This window comes from Mirounga leonina, unplaced genomic scaffold (genome assembly GCF_011800145.1).
Source record: "Mirounga leonina isolate KUSES-001 unplaced genomic scaffold, KU_Mleo_1.0 Mir_92, whole genome shotgun sequence".
Lineage (NCBI taxonomy): Eukaryota > Metazoa > Chordata > Mammalia > Carnivora > Phocidae > Mirounga > Mirounga leonina.
In genome coordinates, this window is record NW_023270852.1 from 26,731,817 (window position 1) to 26,756,730 (window position 24,914).

A 24,914-nucleotide genomic window follows, 5' to 3' on the forward strand; every position below is an offset into this window, starting at 1 on the left:
TCAATTTTTTCATTTTTATGTCTTAAGTATTCACTAGTGAGAATTATGTATTATACTTGTTCTGAATTTTTGCTGGCCCTAGTATCTAAGATATAGTAAATACCCAATAAATTTCTATTTGATTTGTGTGTATTGAAGCATTGCTATGGAAAATGATGAAATATTTTTATGGTAAAACATAGTATTGTTATTTCTGCTTTTTTCACTTACTAGAAGGAAGAGTTAGTGTAGTGATGTTCAAATTATGGTATTTATGCTAATTATTTTAAAATCTTCATAAAATGTTTTGAATCAGCTGAACACATTTTCAAGTGTATGCTGTTGTATGGATTTTAAGTCTTTTAATGGCTTTTACTTCTAGAGCATTTAATGAAATAGGAACCTTTTTTGGCTTCACATAAAAGGCAATACTTTCCCTGTTCAAACTTAAAAAAAAAAAAAAGATTGGTAAATGTAGGTCTTCACTGAGTGAAGAGAGCTACGGAGAAAGCTACTGTTTCTAGCACATATTCTCAAAATCAACAAAATACTAGCAGCTGTGGCTGAACTTAAAAAGCACTGTCCACCATGCTAAACTCTGCAGTATCTTAGTCCAGCTACCTATGTACCATTCTGCAAATTACAAAAGAAATCTCTTAAATGATTTAGTGGACAAAGACTTCAAAAATTGTTACAGTTCTATCAAGTCTTCTTTGGAGCTATTTACTTTCTGTTTTAGTTTCCTCTACATTTTATAGTTCCACCTACTTAAAGAATAATAATATCAATGCCAATAGTAATAAATAATAGGAACACCAATAACAATATCAGTATATTTATGTATAGTGGAAAATTTGTCATAAAATATACAAATCAAGGCACCCATGAAACTTAAGTCAAAACGATGGCCTTTTATTCCCAGTGTACTACATTGAGCAAGATTCCTGTTGCCCTTCACATCCTCTGTCAACCCTCCAGAATTATCTTTGAAGTCACTGTTGTTGCAAGTACGGAAGTAAAGAGAGAAAAATCTAACCTAGTGTGCTTAGAGCTCTCATTTAAGTCAATGACCGTTAACTGTGAACAAATCTATCCCTCTTTCAGTATTGAAGCTGCATGTGATGTGGTATTGTTTTTTAGAAAATTTTTAAGTGTCTGGCTAATTTCTTGATGCTGTGTCATAATTTTAGCTTTTGCATAGCATCAAAATAGATGAATTACATCTTCTTCCTAAAGAGATGTATGCATCTGCCATTTAATGTTGGATTCTGTTTTCTAACCTTTAAAAGTATGTGTATATTTTGTTTTTTCTAAACAAAGCATGCCTTTTTATTAGAGTATGAAACATATATTAAAAATTAAGTCCTAGTTGTGTGTTATTTGAAGGAAGCTTATTAAAATCTGAATTATATTTTACCTACATGAGTATTCTTTGCAGAATACCAAATGAAAATCCAGCTAACCGAACTTAGGTGATTCATTTACCATGAAATGTCTGTCTTTACTTCGTCCTTCTCCCCTTTCTTCTTTCTCTTCTTTTCTTGCATGTGCTGCTACTGCCAAGAATGATAAATTCCAGTCACTAACATTGAAAAAGTTATTTCCCCACCGCACACAAGTGAAAATTATTTTTGCATGTCTGTTATTTTCAGCCTGCAGTTTCTGGGAGTCTGCCTCCTAGTGTTGATGTTCCATGTTAAGAACAATGAGTAAAATTTGAGATATTTCAGAAATATGGCATTTGCTTGTTATGGTAGCATTATAAAACAATTTTCAGTATTTGGGCAAGACTGTTTTATAGCAGCTATAAACGTGTTTGAAATGATACCATTCTGTTGGCTAGCATTATGAAAGAAAACAAACCACTTTTAAAAATCTCCCTTCATGATTTTAGTTGAGGGAATAAAATCATGTGAAAATAGTATTTGTGACAGTTTTATTGGGAAATTATTTGGGTATTTTGCACTAAAAAGTGGTCTGTAACTTTCATCAACTTCAGTGGTGAAATATTCAGAAATAAAGTTATATATTTGATTACATAATTGAAGGTATGCTCATATTGTAACTTTTGGGATACTTAAAATGGTTATTAAAATTACATATCATTTAACAGATTTTTTTTTCCTTTTCACTGTAGTTAACTTAGTTAACTTGGTACAAATGCTGAGGAAATTAAAAAAATGATAAAGTCACAGAAATCCACTCTAGTTGGATTATTTTAGGATATGCCAGTCTTTCTAGCCTAAAAATTGTTGTAATTTGATTATGTCAGATTTAGATGCCTGGCTATTAGAATGTTTTCTTTTTCTTTGGTGCACAGTTGGGACCATTATTTTTATGGAATTTGGTGCAGGGAGCCTGACATTGAGGCTTAGTTTTACGGGAAGATCTTTTCAGAGTTGTCAGGAAGTAGATTCCAAATATAATTGTGCACAATCTGGCCACTTATTTAGTATTTCCTGACTTTCTGATAAGACAGAGCCCAGACTGAGTGAAATTTTCAGTGAAACCTGAACTTTTATACTTTAATGCATAATCCTACAAGTGGGATAAATGCTGTGTCTACTTTTAGTAGGCCTTAAAAAATACTGAGAATTGTTTTTGAAAATTACTATCCAAAAAGGAATTGAAATTACTTTATGAATAGATTTATGTTTTTATAATGTACATTATCTAATGTTAAATATGGGTTTTTTAAATTTAAGTTTTGGAACATTGAGGGGCTATTGATGAAGCAAGTTAATGTTTCCTAAGAAACCTGAGCTGAGTTTATTTGGATAAAAATCTCCCTTCATGATTTTAGTTGAGGGAATAAAGTATTTTCAGGTTTAGGCTATTTTTTACTTCAGACAAACAAAATTAAATATTCTTCTCTTTTTTAAAAATATTCTTACTCTTTTTAGAAATTTCCTGTTATAAACCAAAGGTGCAATATCTACATGGTTATGCATTCTTTTAATTTAAATGCAAGAAATTACAACTCAGCGTAAATGGTAAAATGTACACAGCATTTATACAGAGTGTTGTTAAGTATTATGAAAGGAAAAATACACTAAGTTCCTTTGTGTTGGAAAACACTATTCCTGTATCAGAATCAAGGAAGGAAACAGTAACCTGTAGTTCTCTTTCTGAGTTAGCAAGTGAAATTTGCTGAATTTGTGCTATTGATGAGATAGGTTTCTTTATGATAGTACTTAACAATTCTAAAAATCAGTAGTTTTTCATTATTTTTATTTATTTGTGGTCAGTGTGGTCTTTTTATGTGTGGTTTTTCATGTTTAATTATTTGAAGTATTTCTTGCAAATCCAAATCTATTTATCTGGATAAATACCATGCTAATTAGAATGAAAAAGTTACAAAATTTTTAAAAATTTATATATTATCAGGGAAGAAATTTGACATTTTATTTATTTGGAAAACAGTTAACAATGCACAAATTAATTCTATCTCAGAATCCATTTTTATTTTGTTTTGTTATGCATTTTTATTGGGATACTTCTTTTTGATCTGAATTTATTTAGAAGTTGGTGTACTGGAGTGGGAATCTTGGGAACCCTTGAAAACCATTAGAATATGCTAGAGAAAAAGAAAACAGAACAAAACAAAAACAACAAAGAAGTTAATGTGGTGACTTTCCATGTTCAAAACATCTAAATAATTGAACTTGGTTAGTTGGTTCCTTCCTTTTATCCTTTCCTTCCTTCTTTTCCTTCATTTCCTTTCTCCCTCCCTTTCCTCTGTTGTTTTTCTCCTCTTTCTTCCCTCCCCCATCTTTTTCTCTTGCTTTTTTCTCCCCCTCCAGTGAATGAACAAATGATGATTAAACATCTGCTTTGTTCAGGCACCATGGCAATTGGTGGGGACAAGTAAAAGGAGTGGAAACAAGTTCTAAAAAGATGCTTAGAAATGGAGAACGTATGACTGAGTGCCTAGTTTTGTAAATTCATTCAGTGAATTTTGAATGTCTTTTACTTAGCTAGGCCACTAGGGATATTTTGCTCATACAAGGCTCATAATGCAAAAAATATTTGGTGCTATAATGGAAGTATATACCAAATACCAAGGGAGTATAAAGAAAGGAGCGTCTTGATCAGCCTTCAGAAAAGATTCCTTATGCTTGGATATGGAAGCCTGGTTCAGATACCTCATGTGTTATTAACAGTTATTTAATACCAGAATTTATGAATTTCAAGACTGCATTTTTGCAGACCCAGCCTTACTGCTACCGCAAAATCTTTAGAGTTATGGATGGTGGCAGTGGGAAGACAGCCTCTACTGTTACTGAGTTATCTTCTCCCCGCATTCTGGGGAGTAAGTAGTCATCGCAGTTTTGGTCTGGGAATAGGGAAAGATAGCTTTCATTCAGAAAATGAAATGTTTGTTGGCAGTATACATCAAAAGATGGTTAGAGCCATGCTAAGGACAGAAGCTTTCTTGGAGCTGCTCTCATATCTGTTTCTTTGCATGTCACTCTGCTAAAGATACATGTGGTCCCCACATCACCTTCTTGACACAATACTTTTACACTATAAAAAATGTTTTAAAAGTTGTTAGATTCTAAGGCTTGTTCTCAAAAGTTTATTGGGACCTAACATAGAGTAATATTAGTATTTCTCCAAAATTAATTTAAAAACAAACTTTTAAATGATAACCCATGTGTTAATAGATGGCTTCTTGGAATGGATTGCAATGCAATGTTCTGGGATCTTGATCCACGTCTGATTATTTCTGACCAAACTAATGTGTAAGAAGTTTTTTATAGTATCAGCAGAATATAAATAGCTAAAAATAATAACTTTAAAGATGATATACCACTTTCAAGTTTTTACACTTTTTCAACATGTTTATAATTGGCAGAGCAAAATCAAAGGCAGTATTCTGAGGATGGATTGAGAAATTGATATTATTTAAATATTTAAAAACCAGAACATATTTTGACTTTTATCTGGCCCTTCTAGTTTTTATATTTGCTAATGCATCAAAGTATGTATTATTCTGTACTAAATTCTGTACACAACTAAATTAAAAGACATGGTTTCTGCCTTCAAGGTATTTACTGACTTGACCTCTAGGGTGCCCAGAATAAGTATAGGTATGACCAGATAACTATCTCTATCTCACAAACCAAGGAACCTCCTCTCGCCCTTCCTCCCCTTCCCTTATCTGCCTTCTTCTCCCTTGTCTTCCCTCCTTTTAAGAGTGAACAATGGGTTTGATAACAGCCATTGTCAGCTGGCAGACATTTTTGACTGTTGAAGGACATAAGTATCTTAGAAACCTGACTATAATAGGAAAATTATTTGTTAAAAATGCTCTGTAGTGTGGTATGTAAATATAACATATTAAATTACAATTGGCATATAGATAGATGTAGAACTGATTAAAATATATAGGGCATGCAAAAATTAGTAAGTCATTGTCCTTGTTCTCCTAGGACCTCAAGTCTAGTTTGAAGAGCACCAGATATATAAGAAATTGTAATTGTAAGAAATTGTAAGAAAAAAGAAATTGTAAAGCCAACCTTAATTAGTGCAATAATAGAGTAGCATTTTGATTTGGGGATAGAGTGATAAATTTAATTGTTTTTAATTCTAAACTTTATGCTTTTTTCAGTATTTTGAAGAAATTTGGAATAGAAAAAGAACAAAAAAATTTGGGAACTTCAGTAAATCTGTTTTATTGGAGGTTGTGTAGGAATGTAATAGGAGGTAAAGTTTAAAAAATTTCCAAATTACAGAATTTGGAAAGGTCTTAATTTCCCTAGAATATACAAGTTTAGATATTTATTAGTAATTCTTGTGGATTTATAAATTCACTTCTGGAGATTCCACTTTTTATTGCATATCAGAGCTTTTTTTCATTCCAAAGACCTTGGGTAAGTACAGCTGTTTAATATAAAGGAAATTAATATCAGCATTAAAGTTTTTGCTACTGCTCATTTTGAAACATAATTCCCTCTAGGTTCAATTTTATGAATATTTGAAAACATGATATGAATGGCCTATACTGAAAAAATAGGAAAGCTCTTCAATTAAAGATAAGTTATTGGGCTGGGAAATAGAAATAAATCCTAGATAAGCACTAAGGTTTGCATTCAATGTGAGTCATGCTGATTATTCTATAACAGAATCACATGTTTGAGAATATTTTCACTCTTAACTTTTGTCTTTCGTTAGCTGCCATTCCCATTTTCCTTGACAAAAAAGATTCACAATTTGAGAAGAAAATTCAAATGAAGATTTTGACCTCTTTTTTTGAGGAGATAGTGATATGATGTGTTCTTCTAAAGAAATTCTGCCTTCTACTAAGTATACCTAATTTGTCTTCAGCTATCTTTTTTTTTTTTTTTCAGCTATCTTTAGAAATGGAATTTATAGTATGTACTTGAGGATAGGAAATATAGAAGATATTTAAATGAGGATATATCATATGTTAGGAGAAAGAATTTTTCCCCCCTTAGGAGAGTTTGATTCATTCATTGATCCAATATTTACAGGGTACAGAGAAAACAGCCTGTGCTCAGTACAGAGAGGCAGTTGCTATACTGGTCAGTCATCTCCTGCCCTGGTCACTATGTACAGATAAAGGGGCCTGCTTAGCTCACTTTTCACAGCCATCTGGCAGATGCCATGGGGCTGTGTTTGGGGCCCGAGTTCCAGAGACAGTGCTGGACCTATTGTCCCTTGGCATTAGGCCCTCTGGGAACACTGGGGCTCCAACTGGTTGTCTTAGTTCTGCTGTCCCCCACTCTGAGTGCCTTGCAGAGGCTGAGGAAGCTGGCATGGCAGGGAGAATGGAGTGTTAGAAGAAAGATTTTGATAAGCTGAGGTTTTTGGTTATTTCGTAATAAATTAAGAGTTGCTTATTTCATATACAGGGTAGATGAAAAATAATAATAAGCTCTTAGGATGGCCCTGTGAATTATAACTCCTAGTTTTACCTTATGTGAATGTTTTGCATGATGCAGAACTAAAATAGCCATAAAAAGCACTAGAGATCAACCAGAGTTAAACTTGATGTGTTCTGTATGACTTTAGATTAGTATATGTCCCTTATTAATTTAAATTAGATTCCACTCATTGATTGCAAACTGAAATTATCCAAGAAGTTTTCAAGAAATAAGTAAATGGTTCTCTTGAGATTCCTAATAATTGTTTTGGCATTTCCAAAGGATTTTATTTTATTGGTTAGATTTTGAACAGTAGCTGTATATGTCTTCTAAACAAATTCTTTTATGATAGTATTTTTTTTTATGCACAACCCCACATCCCAAAAGTAAAATTTTTAAGTTAGTAATGGTGTTAGAAGTCCTTCTAACTACATAACCTTGTTAGTTCAAGAGTGTTAATTAACAGTCATTATAATGTATCAAGTCTATGGTAGTGTGTCTCCCTAGCTGATTAAGTTTCCACTCAAAGCCTACACCAGTGGAATGGAAGGCATAAGGCAATTTTTACAGATCCTGCCCTAAAGGCACTCAGCAGGGATATTGCAAATTGATAAGGATTACACAAAGTTATGCCATGTTTGACAACAAACATGGTGACTTGGGCATGAAATTATTATTTATTTACTTTGTAAAAATTAATTTTTTTATAAGATTTTTTTTTAACTGTAGAATTGTTTTCAAGCTATTGCTCTTTGTTCATAGAAACAAGCTTTTCTCTGCAATTAGGCATATCCTACCTATGGGTTTACAGGTCTGCCACTTTACAAACAGACTAATTTTATGAGAGAAATATACTTACAACATGTATGCTTTCTCTGTGTAACTGCCTTTGTGTATGTATATACATATATGTGTATATATAATTTTTAATTTTTTTTCCCATTCTAATGTTACTCTATAGTGTGTTTGATACTTTCTGTCAACATTTTTGTTTGGATAAAACCACCAGTTTTCACAAGCTATGGTGTAAAAAAAGAAGTGTGTGCATATATATGTATTTGTGTGAACTATATATTTTTTTTCTACCTTTTGGGAAAATTAATTCATAATTCAGTACTTGAATGACTTCATATAAATGTATCACTTTTCTTAGATTCATCCATGTCTGTGTCATATTAACATAATTGGTGTGAATGACCTTTTATCATGATTTCTGTTTTAATGAAGACAGATTAGTGATTTATATTTAGAGGGAGAAGAACTTAACCTCAAATCCTAAGTTTGCAGTCATTATCCTTATTCTTTCAGTTCTGTTTCTGCTAAAAAGATATGATATCCTCATTGGAAATTTGGGCTGATGCTTGCACAAAAATGAACTTTTGCTTTTTCAAAAAGCTTCTCACAAAGAAGGACATGTTCAGACTACCTTTTGCAGTCTAGAGAATGCAGCACTGACCACAGAGAACTTTCTTAGAGTACAGACACTGGGGAACTTGTGCAATGCTATTACAAGTGGTTTAATGTTTCTGAATGGCATAGGTTAGAGAGAGTATCAAGAGGATGGAAACCTCCTTGTATTGACCTCTCTGAGACAGTGCATTCATGTCAAAAACTAATCAAGTGCAGCTGCAAGATTAATTGTGTGGTGAAGCTGTAAACACAGAAAGCTGTGACCTCTACTCAGAGCTCTGTTTTATATAGAAGCATTCACTTTGGAACTACTGACTGTGAACTTGAATGGACAATAATTTACTCAACTGAGCAGATAGTAGTAGTATTTAATAATTATTGAGCTTGTTGGGAATGAGATGGATGCCTGTAGATTCCTCAACGAGAAACCTGCATTTGAGAAAAGTAGCCTAAGCCTAAGTGAGTGAGTAGAGGGAAGAAAGAGCTTGAGTTTGTAAAGCCAGGAGAGAAGTTTGCCACTGTTACCCTCTGAATTCTTTCCTTGAGCCTGTCTACTTATAATGGAATTTCACTTTAATCCTCAATGTAACTTGTCCTTATTTAAATCTCATTAATACTTGTTATAAACTCCTCATTAAAATATGAGTAAATTAAAATAATTTGTAATTCTCGACTTGATCATTATTTTACAGAAGTGAAACAATGGTTTTAATTTATGAGATGAGAGCTAATTTTATTTTTAATAGGAAATAGCTTATCCACCTAAATATTATAATTCATATGGGCATTCACAGGGCTTTAGGCTTTGTCTACATATGTACAAAAATGTTATTATTTGGAAAGTAACCTAACTGGATATTTGAATAATCTTGTTAGGTTTTTGGTAATCTTAGAATTAATTCAAGATGATCAACATTATATAATGCTTCATAGTGTATAAGTCATTTTATGATTTATTTTAGATTCTTTTTTAATATTAATAGAGTTTATTTTTTAGAGAAGTTTTAGGTTCACAACAAAGTTGAGAGGAAAGTATGAAGGATTCTCCTATTACCTCTCCCTCTCCAAGCCTCCCTTCTTATCAGCATACCCCACTAGAGTAGTAAATTTGTTACAATTGAAGAACCTACATGGGTACATCATTACCAACTGAAGTCCAGACTTTACTTCAGAGTTCACTCTTGTTCCTTCTATGGGTTATGACAAATCTATAATGACTGTAGCTGCCATTATAGTGTAACACAAAGTTTCATTGCCTTAAAAATCCCCTGTGTTCTATCTATCCATCCCTTCTTCCCCGCAAACCTCTGGCAACCACTGATCATTTTATAGTCTCTTTGCCTTTTCTAGAATGTCATATAGATGAAATCAGATGGTGTGTAGCTTTTTCAGCTTCTTTTGCTTAGTAATATGCAAAATGGTTTTTAAGCTAATTAATTCATTTTTATTTTATTTTTAGTAATATGCATTTAAGGTTCTATCATGTCTTATTGTGGCTTGATAGCTCTTTTTTTTTTTTTTAGTGCTGAATAATATTCCATTGTATTAGGTTAGCCTTTAGGAATGGAAGAAGCTTAATATGTTAGTGCTGCTGTTTTTAAAAAAAATTCCATTTTAATTCTCATTCTTTTTTTTTTTTTTTAAAGATTTTATTTATTTATTTGACAGAGAGAGAGATAGCGAGAGCAGGAACACAAGCAGGGGGAGTGGGAGAGCGAGAAGCAGGCTTCCTGCCGAGCAGGGAGCCCGATGTGGGACTTGATCCCAGGACCCTGGGATCATGACCTGAGCCGAAGGCAGACGCTTAACGACTGAGCCACCCAGGCGCCCAATTCTCATTCTTCTTAAGTAAAGCACAATTATTCTGTTTGCACATGAGGAAACTGAGGTACAGAGAAGTTAAATAGGTTTTCTAATATCACATTGCTAGGAATTATAAATTCAGGAATTGAATCCCAGAAGATCTTGTTGCTGCTGTATCATCCTTAGAGAAGGAATATGTTAACATAAATAAAATCTGATATGTTGGAATTTTAAGTGCAACTAAATTTTTATTAAAAATACTGTCTTTTTACATCTTTCACATTCTATCCATTAGCATTCTTTTTTGTATGGAAAATAAACTGCATTGGGAAAAGAAAATGTAATGAGTCTGTATAGTATATATTGCCATTTTATTAAGGTTTTAACTAGAGTGTTAGTAGATGCAGTTTAAATTTCACTAACTTTAAGATTTTATGTAGCACAGAGTTTGTCCGGGCTTTCATCCTTTTGTAATCTTGTAAATTAAATATCTTTCCTGATGCAGTCAATGAATTTAACATGCTAATTGTTTAGGTCATTGTTAAGACATCTGCTACTTGAAGGAGTTAATTTTATCATATGATGACAGCTAATGTCAGCTGTACATTATGAAAGTTCCTACTTTGGGAAATGTGAGAATAATTTAGGTTTATGTATAATGTGCCTTTTTCCCCTCATGTTTTCAAAAAACTGATATTTGAAAAAATTACATATATAATTACTACACTGAAAAATTTTAGTTTGCTAAAATATATTAATATTGGATTTATATTAAGCCATTCAAGAACTTTATTTTAATGACCATTATACATGCATAGTACTATAATGGAATCTGTCTTGTGATTACATTTTGTTAGACATAGGACATTTAAAAACATCCCTTACACATAAATATGCATGCATCCTTTTGGTTTTTATTTTAAAGAAAATTTTATAAAAGTGTTTATATCATTTCCCCTTCAGTAGTTTGCAGTTTTATTAATCTGTATGACTTTTGAGGGACAAGTGGCAAACCACACATGTATCTTTAAAAAATAATACTTTTATATTATGCAGATGTGTGTGTGTAACATATTACATGTAATAATGATATTTGGTGTCAAGCATTGTGCTAATTTAGTTATATGGATTTTCTCATTTAGTTTAATGTTGATAACCTGTGAAGTAGATGCTATTGTTATTTTCATTTTACAGAAAACTATGGCTTAAAATCAACTAAATGCCACATGATCACACTCTTGATAAGTAGGATGTTGTCAAGAATTATAAAGAGTCAGAGATTTTACCCTACCTTCAGGCTAACAAATTAGCCTGCCTTGGTTTCATGGATGTTGGTAGAAGACATGAGATTCCTGTTCAGAGACAAAAGACTGTAAGAGCAATAGCAGTGGACAGAATATCGTTATTTTCTTGTGATGGTTTCTGGAGCCGTAGTTGTTCTAGGGTGAAGTGAAGAGCACCATGTGACACCTGCAAACACAGTAGATTACATGACAAGCAGAAAACTCTGAGCCTGGGGAACTCAAGTATTTTATCATGGGCATAAGCATGCCGTTTTGCTCCAGAGCAAAAAACTGTATCTTCCAAAGTTGTTCAGTGTACACAGACATCCTTGAAAGACATCTAGAACAAAATGTGAGTGCCTCTCTTAAGACATGCAGCAACTTGAAAGACCTATGTAGAATTTTTCTCCCAGTCAGGTGTTGGTAGAATGACTCCAGAGTGAATCTCTTAACTATGCCTTGGGGCGCCTGGGTGGCTCAGTCGTTAAGCGTCTGCCTTCGGCTCAGGTCATGATCCCAGGGTCCTGGGATTGAGCCCCCTGCATCGGGCTCCCTGCTCAGCGGGAAGCCTGCTTCTCCCTCTCCCACTCCCCCTGTTTGTGTTCCCTCTCTCGCTGTCTCTCTCTGTCAAATAAATAAAATCTTTAAAAAAACAAAAACAAAAAACTATGCCTTGTTATACTGTCTTCCCAAATAAAATATTTTTGCCTTTATTCTTTCTTTTCCTTTTATCCTCTATATAGTCTTTTCTAAGTTCTTCTCATTCAAATAATTTTTAGAATTATCCTTTTCTCTCTAGCTTCACAGCCATTACTCATTTCTGGATGCTTGTCCTCTTTTGACTCAATTACTGTAGTTAATCTGGGAGGTCTTTTCCCTTGCTTTTTGTTTTTCTTACTTATTTTGTTTTTGGCCTCTTTCTGAAAGTCCCTTATGAATCTATGATAGGTTTATGTGGCCAATCTTTGTTCTATGAATGGATGGATTGAATATTCATATTCAGTATTCAATGACCCATCAAACCCAGGCCCTTTGGCCTAGTATTTAAGACCATCTATAATTTGTTCCTTTCTTGTGTATTCAACTTTTCTTCCTACAAAGTACAATATAATACTTGTTTTTATAACTATTCTTTATTCATGTTGTTTCTTCTATCTGAAATGCCCTTTTGTAGTTCTTTTCTGAGTTCTACCTGTTCTGCCCTACCTTCTCCATGAAACTCTCAGACAGTATGGAATGTACGTTCTGTGAGCACTTATGTATTTTAAATCAATATTTATTATTTAATGCTAATTGTTGAATTAAAATAATTTTTGCTAGTTTTGTCTATGGCGAAAGTCAGAGACAATGTCATCTGTATTCTTTGTATGCTACTGAAAGAAATGGTGTCTGTGAGCCTCAGAAGAAGTGAGAAGTTACACAGATGGAAAAAAATAGGTGTGGAGATAAGTTGTAAGGAAGATATGGGAACATGGTTGAAACATAGGGTTGTTTTAAGGAATAGTGTGAAGTGGGATGGGATAGTTCCAAGATTGTTTGATGGAATGGTGGCTTTGGATTTTCAATAAGCAGTGAAGACCTACTGTAGATATTTGAGTAAGAATGGTATGATGAAAATGGTGCATTAGGAAAGACATGTCTGTCAATTTACTATGGGTTGGGAGAAGTGAATACCAAGAAGCCAGCTAGAAGGTATTTGTCGTTACCTAGATGTTATTGGATAGCATAGATATTTTAGTGTGAAAACTAATACTTGGGAGGGATTAGAGACTGGAGTAGAATGGAATTATTGCCATTTCTGTAGTGGGACATAATTTAATACCACAGTTTATGTGAAACTTTGATATTCTTTGAAAGTTTGATACAGCAAGTGATGTTACAGTCAGATTTTGAAAAAATATCAGTTAATTACTTAACATTTGTGATACTAATATAGGTCTTGGGGAGATACAGATGAATAAGAGGCAGTCTCTTATTTTTCAGACCTAAAAGTTGGCTGAGCATAGTAATTTGTTAGATTTTGTTCATATTCTGTGTCCCTTCCTTGTCCTGAGTCCATATCCCATACTCTGCCCCTCATTGTTTCTCAACATGCTGCTGATCAAAAGGGTGGGGAACTGGAGGATAGGAAAAATAGTGAGTGCCTTGGTGGGTCTTTGTCTCCCCTCACAGAGATAACCTCTTTGGCAGATAGGCTTTTTTTTTTTTTTTTTTTTTAAGATTTTATTTATTTGAAAAAGAAAAGAGAGATAGCATGAGTGGGGGGAGGGGCAAAGAGAGAGGGAGAAGCAGGTTCCCTGCTGAGCAGAGAGCCTGATGCTGGGCTGGATCCCAGGACCCTGAGATCATGATATGAGCCGAAGTCAGACCCTTAACTGATTGAGCTACCCAGGCACCCCAAGGCAGATAGGCTTGATAGGATGGACATGGGGATTCACTTTCTTACTAATTATAATAAATCTTCATTTTTCTTTTTTATCACTAGGCCTAACCGGTCACTTAACGTTTGCACAGATGATTGTGAACTACTGTTCTAGTCATTTAAAATGTAATTCATTTTGTAATACTTTTATTGAAACACATTTTTGTAGTAACATTTCATAAAGTGAGGAAATGATGTGCATCTGGTTTGAAAAGTCCATACTGTGTTCCAGATTGTTGGCAAAACTTCAGAAACTGCATCTGAGAGTAATATGTAGTCATTTGTGTGAAATGTTGTGACTTAGTATTCAGTAATGCTGGTGATACATGTCTGTATATAGTGGATAAAAATTGAAAATTGTGAAAATTTGTTATAATTAATCTCAAATTACTCCAGGACTACAGAAAGGCAAATGATGGTACATTTAACTCATACAGGAATTTTTAAATGTTATGCTCTTTTCTTCCTATCTCACGGTTCAGATTACTTTCATAATTGTTCAGAGATGAAGATTTATTAAATAAAATAATATAAAAACAAATTACACAGTGAGGGCAAATTTTTCTAAAGTATCCATAATGTAACCTGTGATAGTGTTACTAAGAGGATAATCAGAAACATATGTTAGGAATATTCACATTTAATATTAGTTTGAGAATATTTATTACATACATATAGTGCAGTTAATCAGAATAAAAAGTTTAGTCTATACAAGTTTAATCTTTAAAGGTATTTTGGCAGGATACTAATAGTTTAAAAACTATTCTAGCAGGAACCATTATTTTGGGGATTTTATTTTCATTTTAGTCTTGTTTATATGTTGTTGCAGTGATGACTAAACTTGAAATTATCTTCATGCCTGGATTCTTTACTTTAATATATATATATTTTGGTTTTAGTATGTATGTTAGAACCTTTGTTGGTCAGAATAGTCCACTTAAAGGTAAGGTTAATGAAAATTCTCTTTCCCTCTCTCCTCTCTCCCTGTAACGTTGAAAATTACAAAGACATGCATTTGATCTAGGCAAGGCATGATGAGACAGTATACCTACCAAAGTAGTAGCTAGCTATCACTCTTAGGGATTTTTCTGATTAAATTTATTGATGATTCATATGGCACAGAATGCTAGGGTAAAGGATGAGCAAAGGGTGGTAGGAAACTTTTTAGTAATTGTAGCTCAGATATGTTTTAGGACATTAAATGCTTGGGACAGACTCTGAAAGCAGCACCAAGTTTTATGTTTTAAAATATTTTAAAGTTTTACCTAGGGTGGTGAAATTAATAATTCTGCTTTTATATTGCCCTTGGAAGTTTTGCTGTGATCCTCTTACCTTATGGCTCTTGTTCTCTCATTCCCTGTGATCTTTGCTGTACCTGAAATAGTTTCAGGAGACTTTCCAGGTGTCCCTTAGATCTCTTGCTGGGGATTCAAAGACCACATGTTTCTAGTTTAATGATTTGTCATTAGGTAACATTGTTTACTTAATTGAAAGCATAAATTTTCCAGGCTATAGTAACAGTAATCACCACCATTTATTGACCCTCGTCACTGTGCCAAGTGATGTGCTAAATGCCTCACATGCATTTATTACTTCATTAAGTTCTCAAATAGCTCAAAAGGTATGCATTCTTAGCCCTATTTTTACAAATAAAAAACTGAGGCTCAGAGATGCTGTCTCAGTTGCCCAGGGTCACACACAATAAGGACTTCAGAGCCTTAGTACTTTGCAAAACAACACACTGCCTCTTGGAGTATTAAATTTTTAATGAAATTGGATTTTGGTATTTCCTATAAATATACTGTTTATTACCATCACATAACTATGTACTTTTCGTATATGCCTATTTCGTGGAAGATTTTAAAAGCAGAGCTGTCATTGCTGTTGCTAAGTTCTCTATCCCTGGTGTTCTGTCCCCAGGCATTCTATTGTCATGGACTTAGTGAGGTCTAGAGAGTAAAAAGTATATTGAAGAGAATTAAGAGGAAAACACAGAAAGTAAGGAGATCTGTAGAATTGAGGAAGCTGCAAGAACCATTACAGAATGGTACCCTCACCCATTCACTCTCTTGAGTTGGTGTGCATTCTCTTCTCTTTATTCCTTTAAAGCTAACTTAGTTGAGTGGGAGATGGAGTTTGGGAAGACAGAACAACTAAAGAGATCTGTTTTTAAGCCACTCCTTCCTGTTGAGCCCTTGTTTGTGAAGATCACCAAGTATAAAGCATTGAAATTCTCTTGAGGTAGTATAGCGGGTAGTAAATAGGTAAAGAAAGGATTCTTTGACTTCAGAGCTGTGAGATCTTAGGCATGTTTATTAACTTTTTTAGTATTATCTTCTCGTGTAAAATGAGCATAGTGATATACACTCATGATTTATTAAGAGGACAAAATCAGATATTATACATCTGTCTATCCATGTATAAAGAATAAGGCTTGATACATAGCAAACACCCAGTACCTGGTAGTGAATAGTAACAGGTAGTACAACTAATGACTAAAGGTCATTGTTTTTTTAGTAAAATGTGCAGACTTTGTTCGGTTTTGAACTATTAAAAGATAAATGGAGAGGGGCGCCTGGGTGGCTCAGTCATTAAGCATGGGCCTTCGGCTCAGATCATGATCCCAGGGTCCGGGGATCAAGCCCCGCATCAGGCTCTCTGCTCAGCGGGAAACCTGCTTCTCCTTCTCCCACTCCCCCTGCTTATGTTCCCTCTCTCGCCGTCTCTCTCTCTCTGTCAAATAAATAAAATCTTTAAAAAAAAAAAAAAGTAAAATTTAGGAGAGTTTATTTGAGCAAATGAAAATTTTAATTGGGCAACACGAAACTGAAAGTGGTTGGGAGTGCTCTGTGGACAGGTGCGGGGAAAGACTTTTCTATAGCAGAAGTGGAAGCAATGCAAGGAAATTATTTGATTGGCTATAGCTTAATTGGGTGCCTTATTTGGGAAAACCTAGTTTGTTGGTTGTTACGATTGGTTGTTCTTAGGTTTCAGTTTCTTAACCTTGAGGCATTTACAGGAATTTATTCTAGCTTAGGTTTTGGCTTGCTTATGAAGGTTGCTAAGGCATAGAGCCACCTCAGTCTAAAGGCTTTCTTGTCTAATTACTTTAATACTACCCACTTTAGCTCTTCTGTATTTTTCTTTCTTGCTGGTAAATGGTAGTAACTGTGAATATCTCTTGCCCCAACTGTAAATGGATGGATTAAAGCAGAGATATGTGATTCCTCTTAAGGGTCAGGATGGTTCCTAGGTCAGAATAAAATTTGGCTGAAATATAATTGAATATAACGATAATTCTAAAGGAGGACTTTGTAAATTACAGAGGGTGTTGGTCATTCAAGCAAGGGAGAACTAGGAGTTGTAGATCAAAGATTAGCAGTGCCAGTTTAGTAGAGAGAATGCCATGGCCTGGGACTATAAATGTCCTGTGTTTGATAGATGTATTTCTCCTGATTTAATGGAGTTGGTGGGTTTCTTTGTTTGTTTTTTGTTTTTTTGGCTTGACATCACTATATATTGAAACCTCAATTAACTCATCTTGTTCTGATGCTTTGTTCACCAGTAAATCTGATTATAATCTGGCTTCTTAAGGAGCTTATGTTTAGGAGAGTATTCATTAATAAGAGCCTTAGAACTTATTGTTGCTTTGGCAGTTAAGTTTTATATTATAAATTTATAAACTACATTTTGGCTAGAGCGGTATATGATAGTTTGATGAATGTCAGTAAGCATTTGTAAAATGGTCTCTTTGTATGCTAAGCAATCAGATTTCTTTGCCTGCTGAGAGTCAAACTGGTGCCTCTCCAATAGTGTCCATGGAAGGTGTGCTGCCAGATTTTAGTAAATACAAACTTTTATTGTTGTTGCAACTATACAGTTCTCTTGTGACATCATATGGCAGAACATTGACCTTAATGAATCATACAAAGTGATAAAACCTGAGATACCTAGAGTGTGATGAGAAGCCAGCACCAAAGAAAGATTTCTGGGCCGTTTGAGAACTTGATCTGTACAGTTAGAGGAGTATCCATTTATACTCAGAGACTCTACAAAAGGGCAACTTTCAGGCTTCCAAACGTAGATACTATATCTGTTGTTCTCTACTGGATCTCCAGCATGGTAGTATGTTTTCAGTAAATTTTTGTGGAATGGGTGAGTAGAATGAATATTCAGTGTTGACTAGGAGGTCAATTGTGGACATATAAAATATAGAATACACTTCTTTTTAGAAGGACAACTTTTTTGAGGTATGATTGACATACCAAAAGCTGTACATATTTGATGTATACAACTTGATGAGTTTGGAGATATGGATACAGCTGTGAATTCATTGCCACAAACAGTGTCATAAACCTATCTGTCAAATCCAAAAGTTTCTACACACCTCTTTATTCATTCTTGTGTGTGTGTTTTGTTTTGTTTTTGTGGAACATGCTCTTTAATGACCTAATAAAGATACATATTTAGGCTGGTAACACATCTATTATCCTCTTCTAAATGGTGACTTAAAAAGACCTTCTAGCTGTTCAGTTCAGCAGCAAAAAGTCTGTATAAGTGAACTTTACTTCAGTCTTTCCTTCCCATAGCATTCCATAATGATGTGATGTTGGAAAACAGAGTTTTAGATCCTTAAAATGAGACAGAAAATGAATTCTTTTATGGAAACTGATCTGTTGGTCTATTGTAGTAGTAGTTGTAGCCATGGCCGACTTTGGTGTTACTCTGAGTCTTAATTTCTTAATTCCAAAGTGCTCTGAGCACACAAAAAGGTTGAGAACCTCTGTTCTAGACTGGTGAATTCTCAGTGTAATGCAGTCCTGCTAGGGATCGGTGGGGCCACTAGGTGATCATCTCCAGATGTTTTGCCAGTGAAAAACCAGCGTGTATTCAAACTTCCGTTGACGTAGTAGGATAGGTGGTAGGTATGCTTGTGTCTTATTCACAGAATACCTATATTGGAAAGTTACTTCTTGGTAGGCTATGCTGTAGGTCATCATGTGAAGGAGAGTTTTCTTTAAGAAAAACATACTACCTATGTAGTTCAGACTCTATAACACTTTTTTTTTTTTTTTTTTTGGTGTTTTCTTTTGGCTATAACACCAGGTTATGAGGCAAAAAAAAAAAAAAAAAAAAAAAAAAATATATATATATATATATATATATATATACTAGTAATTACAGTGTTTGCTTAATTAAATGGTCTTATTTTAAGTATTTAAAACGTTTTCCCTTATATTACATCACTATGGAATGTTATAGGAAGGAAAGACTGAAGCTATGGGTCACTTATGCAGAGTTTCAGCTGCTGCAACAATTGAATGATTCTAAGATATTTTGCAGCCAACCTTTTGAATAAAGAATTGGATAAAGATGTGTTAGCTGCCAAAATATGCATCTTTATTAGGTCATAAAAAGTATGTTCTAGGTTTTATATATCCATAATTGACTTCCTATTCAACACTGATGGAATATATAAGGAAATATAGGTGCTAAAGAATTTTATTCTATTACTTATTATAATTTCTATCATATATATAAAACCAGCAATTCATTGGTATTTAGTAATGCAAAAACCCAAGTTTTCTATACATTTTGGATTCATTAAAATATTTCAAATCATCCTAGATTAAACTGTTTCTAAAAGGTGTCACATATTTCTTTCTTTCTTTTTTTAATTTTTTTTTTTTTTTATTTGCGAGAGAGAGCACGAGAGGGAGGAGGGTCAGAGGGAGAAGGAGACTCCCTGCTGAGCAGGGAGCCCGATGCGGGACTCGATCCCGGGACTCCAGGATCATGACCTGAGCCGAAGGCAGTCGCTTAACCAACTGAGCCACCCAGGCACCCTGCCATGCCCTATATTTAATACACTAAGAAAATTACATTTTAGAAATGCTCCTTAGAATTTTGCAGTTTCTACTCCCAATTAGTTTGGTGTATTGTTACTAATTAAATTTTGAAGACCGAGAAGCCCAAGTCATATCAGTTTTGAAGTGCTTTGGGTGTTGTGAAGACTTATTTTTTAGGGTATTACTCTGTTTCACTCCTAATCATCTTCCCAGCATGACAATATTAGGTTGTTCTGCTCTGCTGATACACTGCTTATTCATCTCATTCTAACCGTGTAGGTGGAGACAACAATGGCATTTAGACATGGTGTTTTAGACATATCCTAGGGATGTCTTTGTGCGTAATTTGTAGAATTTTATTTTGAAAAGGTTCTAACTAAACTGTAAGATATCTTTAAAAATAGCCACCTCAAAAAATCTGAGTTGGATGAGAGAAATAAGTAAGTCTATAATTTAAGTGAATGTTTTTGTTGTTGTTGTTCTTAACCATGAATTCTATGTCCCACATGTCTATATGTTCAATAATCTGGATTTTCAAGGTATTACTTTGGAATATAACCTAGAGTAAGTATAAATTCAAATTTTTGGGATTATTAAATAAATGTAATATGCTAGAGAAAAGTAAACTAAAACTGCAGCTATGCTAATTGCTGCTAAAAAAAACTGTGAGAACATTAAGAATGCTATTGTGAAAAGGTTTAAAAAACCTTTGTTCAACTCTTCCCATGCCTGTTAATGACATCTTTTGGGAAAAATAGTTGAGAAGAAAAAACAAAACTTATTTTTCCTTTCATGACAGTTTCCTTAGGAGTAGATGATTATCAGGTTGTGAACATAATTGAGGGACTAAAATACCATATGAGGATCACATTCTTCATCCTGAAGACTCCTAGTCTCATAATTCCTCAGGTGTAGGAATTAGGAAAAAGCAAGTTAAGATGGAGAGAAAAAAAACAAGGTGGAGGTTTTTCCAAGTTTAGACTGTACTCATATTTGCAGGTATGTTATTTTGAGTTTATTTGGAAAGTGTAGGGAATACTCTCTTTTTTTTTTTTTCAATTTTTTTTTAAAGATTTTTATTTATTTATTTGATAGAGAAACAGGGAGAGAAGGAACACAAGCAGGGGGACTAGGAGAGGGAGAAGCAGGCTTCCTGTGGAGCAGGGAGCCCGACGCGGGGCTCAGTCCCAGGACCCCGGGATCATGACCTGAGCCGAAGGCAGACACTTAACGACTGAGCCACCCAGGTGCCCTGGGAATACTTTTGATTCTGAAGAGGAGTTGTGCATATAAACCAACCTATGTACCCATCTGCCTCTGTTTTTCCACAAACACATACACATACATGTCTACATATGTACACAGTACTGACATCAGCACTGTAAGAGTAATGTACAAAGATACCCAGGTATTAGTGCCTAAAGTGGTGGTTTTGAATGGTCGACAGAAACACACTTCCTGCCTGCATTTTAGGTCATATGTTCCAGATTCATCCTTGAAACTGCCTGTACACAAATTTCATTCAAGGTCTTGACCACATGCAACTGGAATACAAGGCAAGGTAGAGCTTTCCATGATAGAGGTGATGCCTGCTCTCTAAATCTCTCTTTTGACTTACTATTTTTTTAATTAATTTTTTTTAAATTTTTTTTTTTAAAGATTTAATTTTTTATTTGACAGAGAGAAACACAGCAAGAGAGGGAGCACAAGCAGGGGGCGTGGGAGAGGGAGAGGCAGACTTCCCGTGGAGCAGGGAGCCCGATGCAGGGCTCGATCCCAGGACCCTGGGATCATGACCTGAGCCGAAGGCAGACACTTAACGACTGAGCCACCCAGGCACCCATATAAATCTCTCTCTCTCTCTTTTTTAAGTTTTTTATTGTTAACGTTAATCACCATACATTACATCATTAGTTTTTGATGTAGTGTTCCATGATTCATTGTTTGTGCATAACACCCAGTGCTCCATGCAGAATGTGCCCTCTTTAATACCCATCACCAGGCTAATACCCATCCTCCCACCCACCCTCCCCTCTAGAACCCTCGGTTTGTTTTTCAGAGTACATCGTCTCTCATGGTTCCTCTCCCCCTCCGATTCCCCCCCTTCATTCTTCCATTCCTGCTATCTCCTTCTTCTTTTTTTTTTCTTAACATATATTGTATTATTTGTTTCAGAGGTACAGATCTGTAATTCAACAGTCTTGCACAATTCACAGCACTCACCATAGCACATACTCTCCCAAATGTCTGTCACCCAGCCACCCCATCCCTCCCACACACCACCCCGCACTCCAGCAACCCTCAGTTTGTTTCCTGAGATTAAGAATTCCTCATATCAGTGAGGTCATATGATACATGTCTTTCTCTGATTGACTTATTTCGCTCAGCATAACACCCTCCAGTTCCATCCACGTCGTTGCAAATGGCAAGATCTCATTCCTTTTGATGGCTGCATAATATTCCATTGTATATATATACCACATCTTCTTTATCCATTTGTCTGTCAAAGGACATCTTGGCTCTTTCCACAGTTTGGCTATTGTGGACATTGCTGCTATAAACATCGGAGTGCACGTACCCCTTCGGATCCTTACATTTGTATCTTTGGGGTAAATACCAAGTATTGCAATTGCTGGATCATAGGGTAGCTCTATTTTCAACTTTCTGAGGAACCTCCATACGGTTTTCCAGAGTGGCTGCACCAGCTTGCATTCCCACCAACAGTGTAGGAGGGTTCCCCTTTCTCCGCATCCCTGCCAACATCTGTCGTTTCCTGACTTGTTAATTTTAGCCATTCTGACTGGTGTGAGGTGGTATCTCATTGAAGTTTTGATTTGGATTTCCCTGATGCCAAGCGATGTTGAGCACTTTTTCATGTGTCTTTTGGCCATTTGGATGTCTTCTTTGGAAAAATGTCTGTTCATGTCTTCTGCCCGTTTCTTGATTGGATCATTTGTTCTTTGGGTGTTGAGTTTGATAAGTTCTTTATAGATTTTGGATACTAGCCCTTTATCTGATATGTCATTTGCAAATATCTTCTCCCATTCTGTCGGTTGTCTTTTGGTTTTGTTGACTGTTTCTTTTCCTGTGCAAGAGCTTTTTATCTTGATGAAGTCCCAATAGCTCATTTTTGCCCTTGCTTCCCTTGCCTTTGGTGATGTTTCTAGGAAGAAGTTGCTGTGGCTGAGGTTGAAGAGGTTGCTGCCTGTGTTCTCCGTTAGCATTCTGATGGACTCCTGTCTCACATTGAGGTCTTTCAGCCATTTGGAGTCTATTTTTGTGTGTGGTGTAAGGAAATGGTCCAGTTTCATTCTTCTGCATGTGGCTATCCAATTTTCCCAACACCATTTGTTGAAGAGACTGTCTTTTTGCCATTGGACATTCTTCCCTGCTTTGTCAAAGATGAGTTGACCATAGAGTTGAGGGTCCATTTCTGGGCTCTCTATTCTGTTCCATTGATCTCTGTGTGTGTTTTTGTGCCAGTACCATACTGTCTTGATGATGACAGCTTTGTAATAGAGCTGGCAGTCTGGAATTGTGATGCCGCCAGCTTTGCTTTTCTTTTTCAACATTCCTCTGGCTATTCAGGGTCTTTTCTGGTTCCATACAAATTTTAGGATTATTTGTTCCATTTCTTTGAAAAAAGTGGTTGGTATTTTGATGGGGATTGCATTGAATGTGTAGATTGCTCTAGTTAGCATTGACATCTTCACAATATTTGTTCTTCCAATCCATGAGCATGGAACGTTTTTCCATTTCTTTGTGTCTTCCTCAATTTCTTTCCTGAGTATTTTATAGTTTTCTGAGTACAGATCCTTTGCGTCTTTGGTTAGATTTATTCCTAGGTATCTCATGGTTTTGGGTGCTATTGTAAATGGGATCGACTCCTTAATTTCTCCTTCTTTCTTGTTGATGGTGTAGGAATGCCACTGACTTCTGTGCATTGATTTTATATCCTGCCACTTGACTGAATTCCTGTATGAGTTCTAGCAGTTTTGGGGTGGAGTCTTTTGGGGTTTCCACATAAAGTATTATATCATCTGCAAAGAGTGAGAGTTGGACTTCTTCTTTGCCGATTTGGATGCCTTTGATTTCTTTTTGTTGTCTGATTGCTGTGGCTAGGACTTCTAATACCCCAGCTTTCTTTTGGTGTCCATTAGCATGGTAAATGGTTTTCCACCCTGTCACTTTCAATCTGGGGGTGTCTTTGGGTCTAAAATGAATCTCTTGCAGACAGCATATCAGTGGGTCTTGTTTTTTAATCCAGTCTGATAGCCTGTGTCTTTTGATTGGGGCATTTAGCTCATTTACATTCAGGGTAACTATTGAAAGATACGAATTTAGTGCCATTGTATTGGCTATAAGGTGACTGTTACTGTATATTGTCTGTGTTCCTTTCTGGTCTATGTTGTTTTTAGGCTCTCTCTTTGCTTAGAGGACTCCTTTCAAGATTTCTTGTAGGGCTGGTTTTGTGTTTGCAAATTCCTTTAGTTTTTGTTTGTCCTGGAATCTTTTTATCTCTCCTTCTATTTTCAATGACAGCCTAGCTGGATATAGTATTCTTGGCTGCATATTTTTCTCGTTTAGTGCTCTGCATATATCATGCCAGTCCTTTCTGGCCTGCGAGGTCTCTGTGGATAGGTCTGTTGCCAATCTAATGTTTCTACCATTGTAGGTTACAGATCTCATCTCCCGAGCTGCTTTCAGGATTTTTTCTTTGTCTCTGAGACTCGTAAGTTTTACTATCAGATGTTGGGGTGTTGACCTATTTTTATTGATTTTGAGAGGGGTTCTCTGTGCCTCCTGGATTTTGATGCCTGTTTCCTTCCCCAAATTATGGAAGTTCTCTGCTATAATTTGCTCCAGTATACCTTCTGCCCCTTTCTCTCTTAAATCTCTCTTTTTAAAATCATTTTGCAATCCATAACTAATAGCTAATACTGGATGTAAACTTCATTTTGTACTAGATTTTTATCTCTTTATTCTTAATCCATTTTTACTGTTGGAACAAGAGCAGATAAGCATTTAAGTTTCTTCTCATTGCCCTAGACCCATAAATACTGAACAAAGTTGACTTTGGATTTCAGAAGATATTGGTGGTGATTTTTTTTTAATTCATTTATCATTCTCTTTTCTGTTCAAACTGTTAAGATGCTTCTGTAGGTATTTTTAAAGCATACATTCCCATATTATTGTGTCTCTTAGTGATAAACTAGGTACTGAATCTGTCTTGCTGACTGGGGAGGAAAAAAACAACACAGAAAATGAAGTTTTCTTA

At 35.1% G+C, this 24,914-nt stretch overlaps 1 protein-coding gene and 1 long non-coding RNA gene across 2 annotated transcripts in view; both read left to right on the forward strand.

The window, feature by feature from the left end:
* The window catches only part of TMEM135 (transmembrane protein 135), a 264,244-nt gene that overhangs the window by 128,558 nt on the left and 110,772 nt on the right, over positions 1 to 24,914 (forward strand). The gene's annotated exons all lie outside the window — the stretch shown is intronic.
* LOC118003943 lies at positions 1,875 to 7,794 on the forward strand. Its single transcript, XR_004677464.1, has 2 exons — positions 1,875 to 6,527; positions 6,580 to 7,794. It is a non-coding gene; the product is annotated as an uncharacterized LOC118003943 (long non-coding RNA).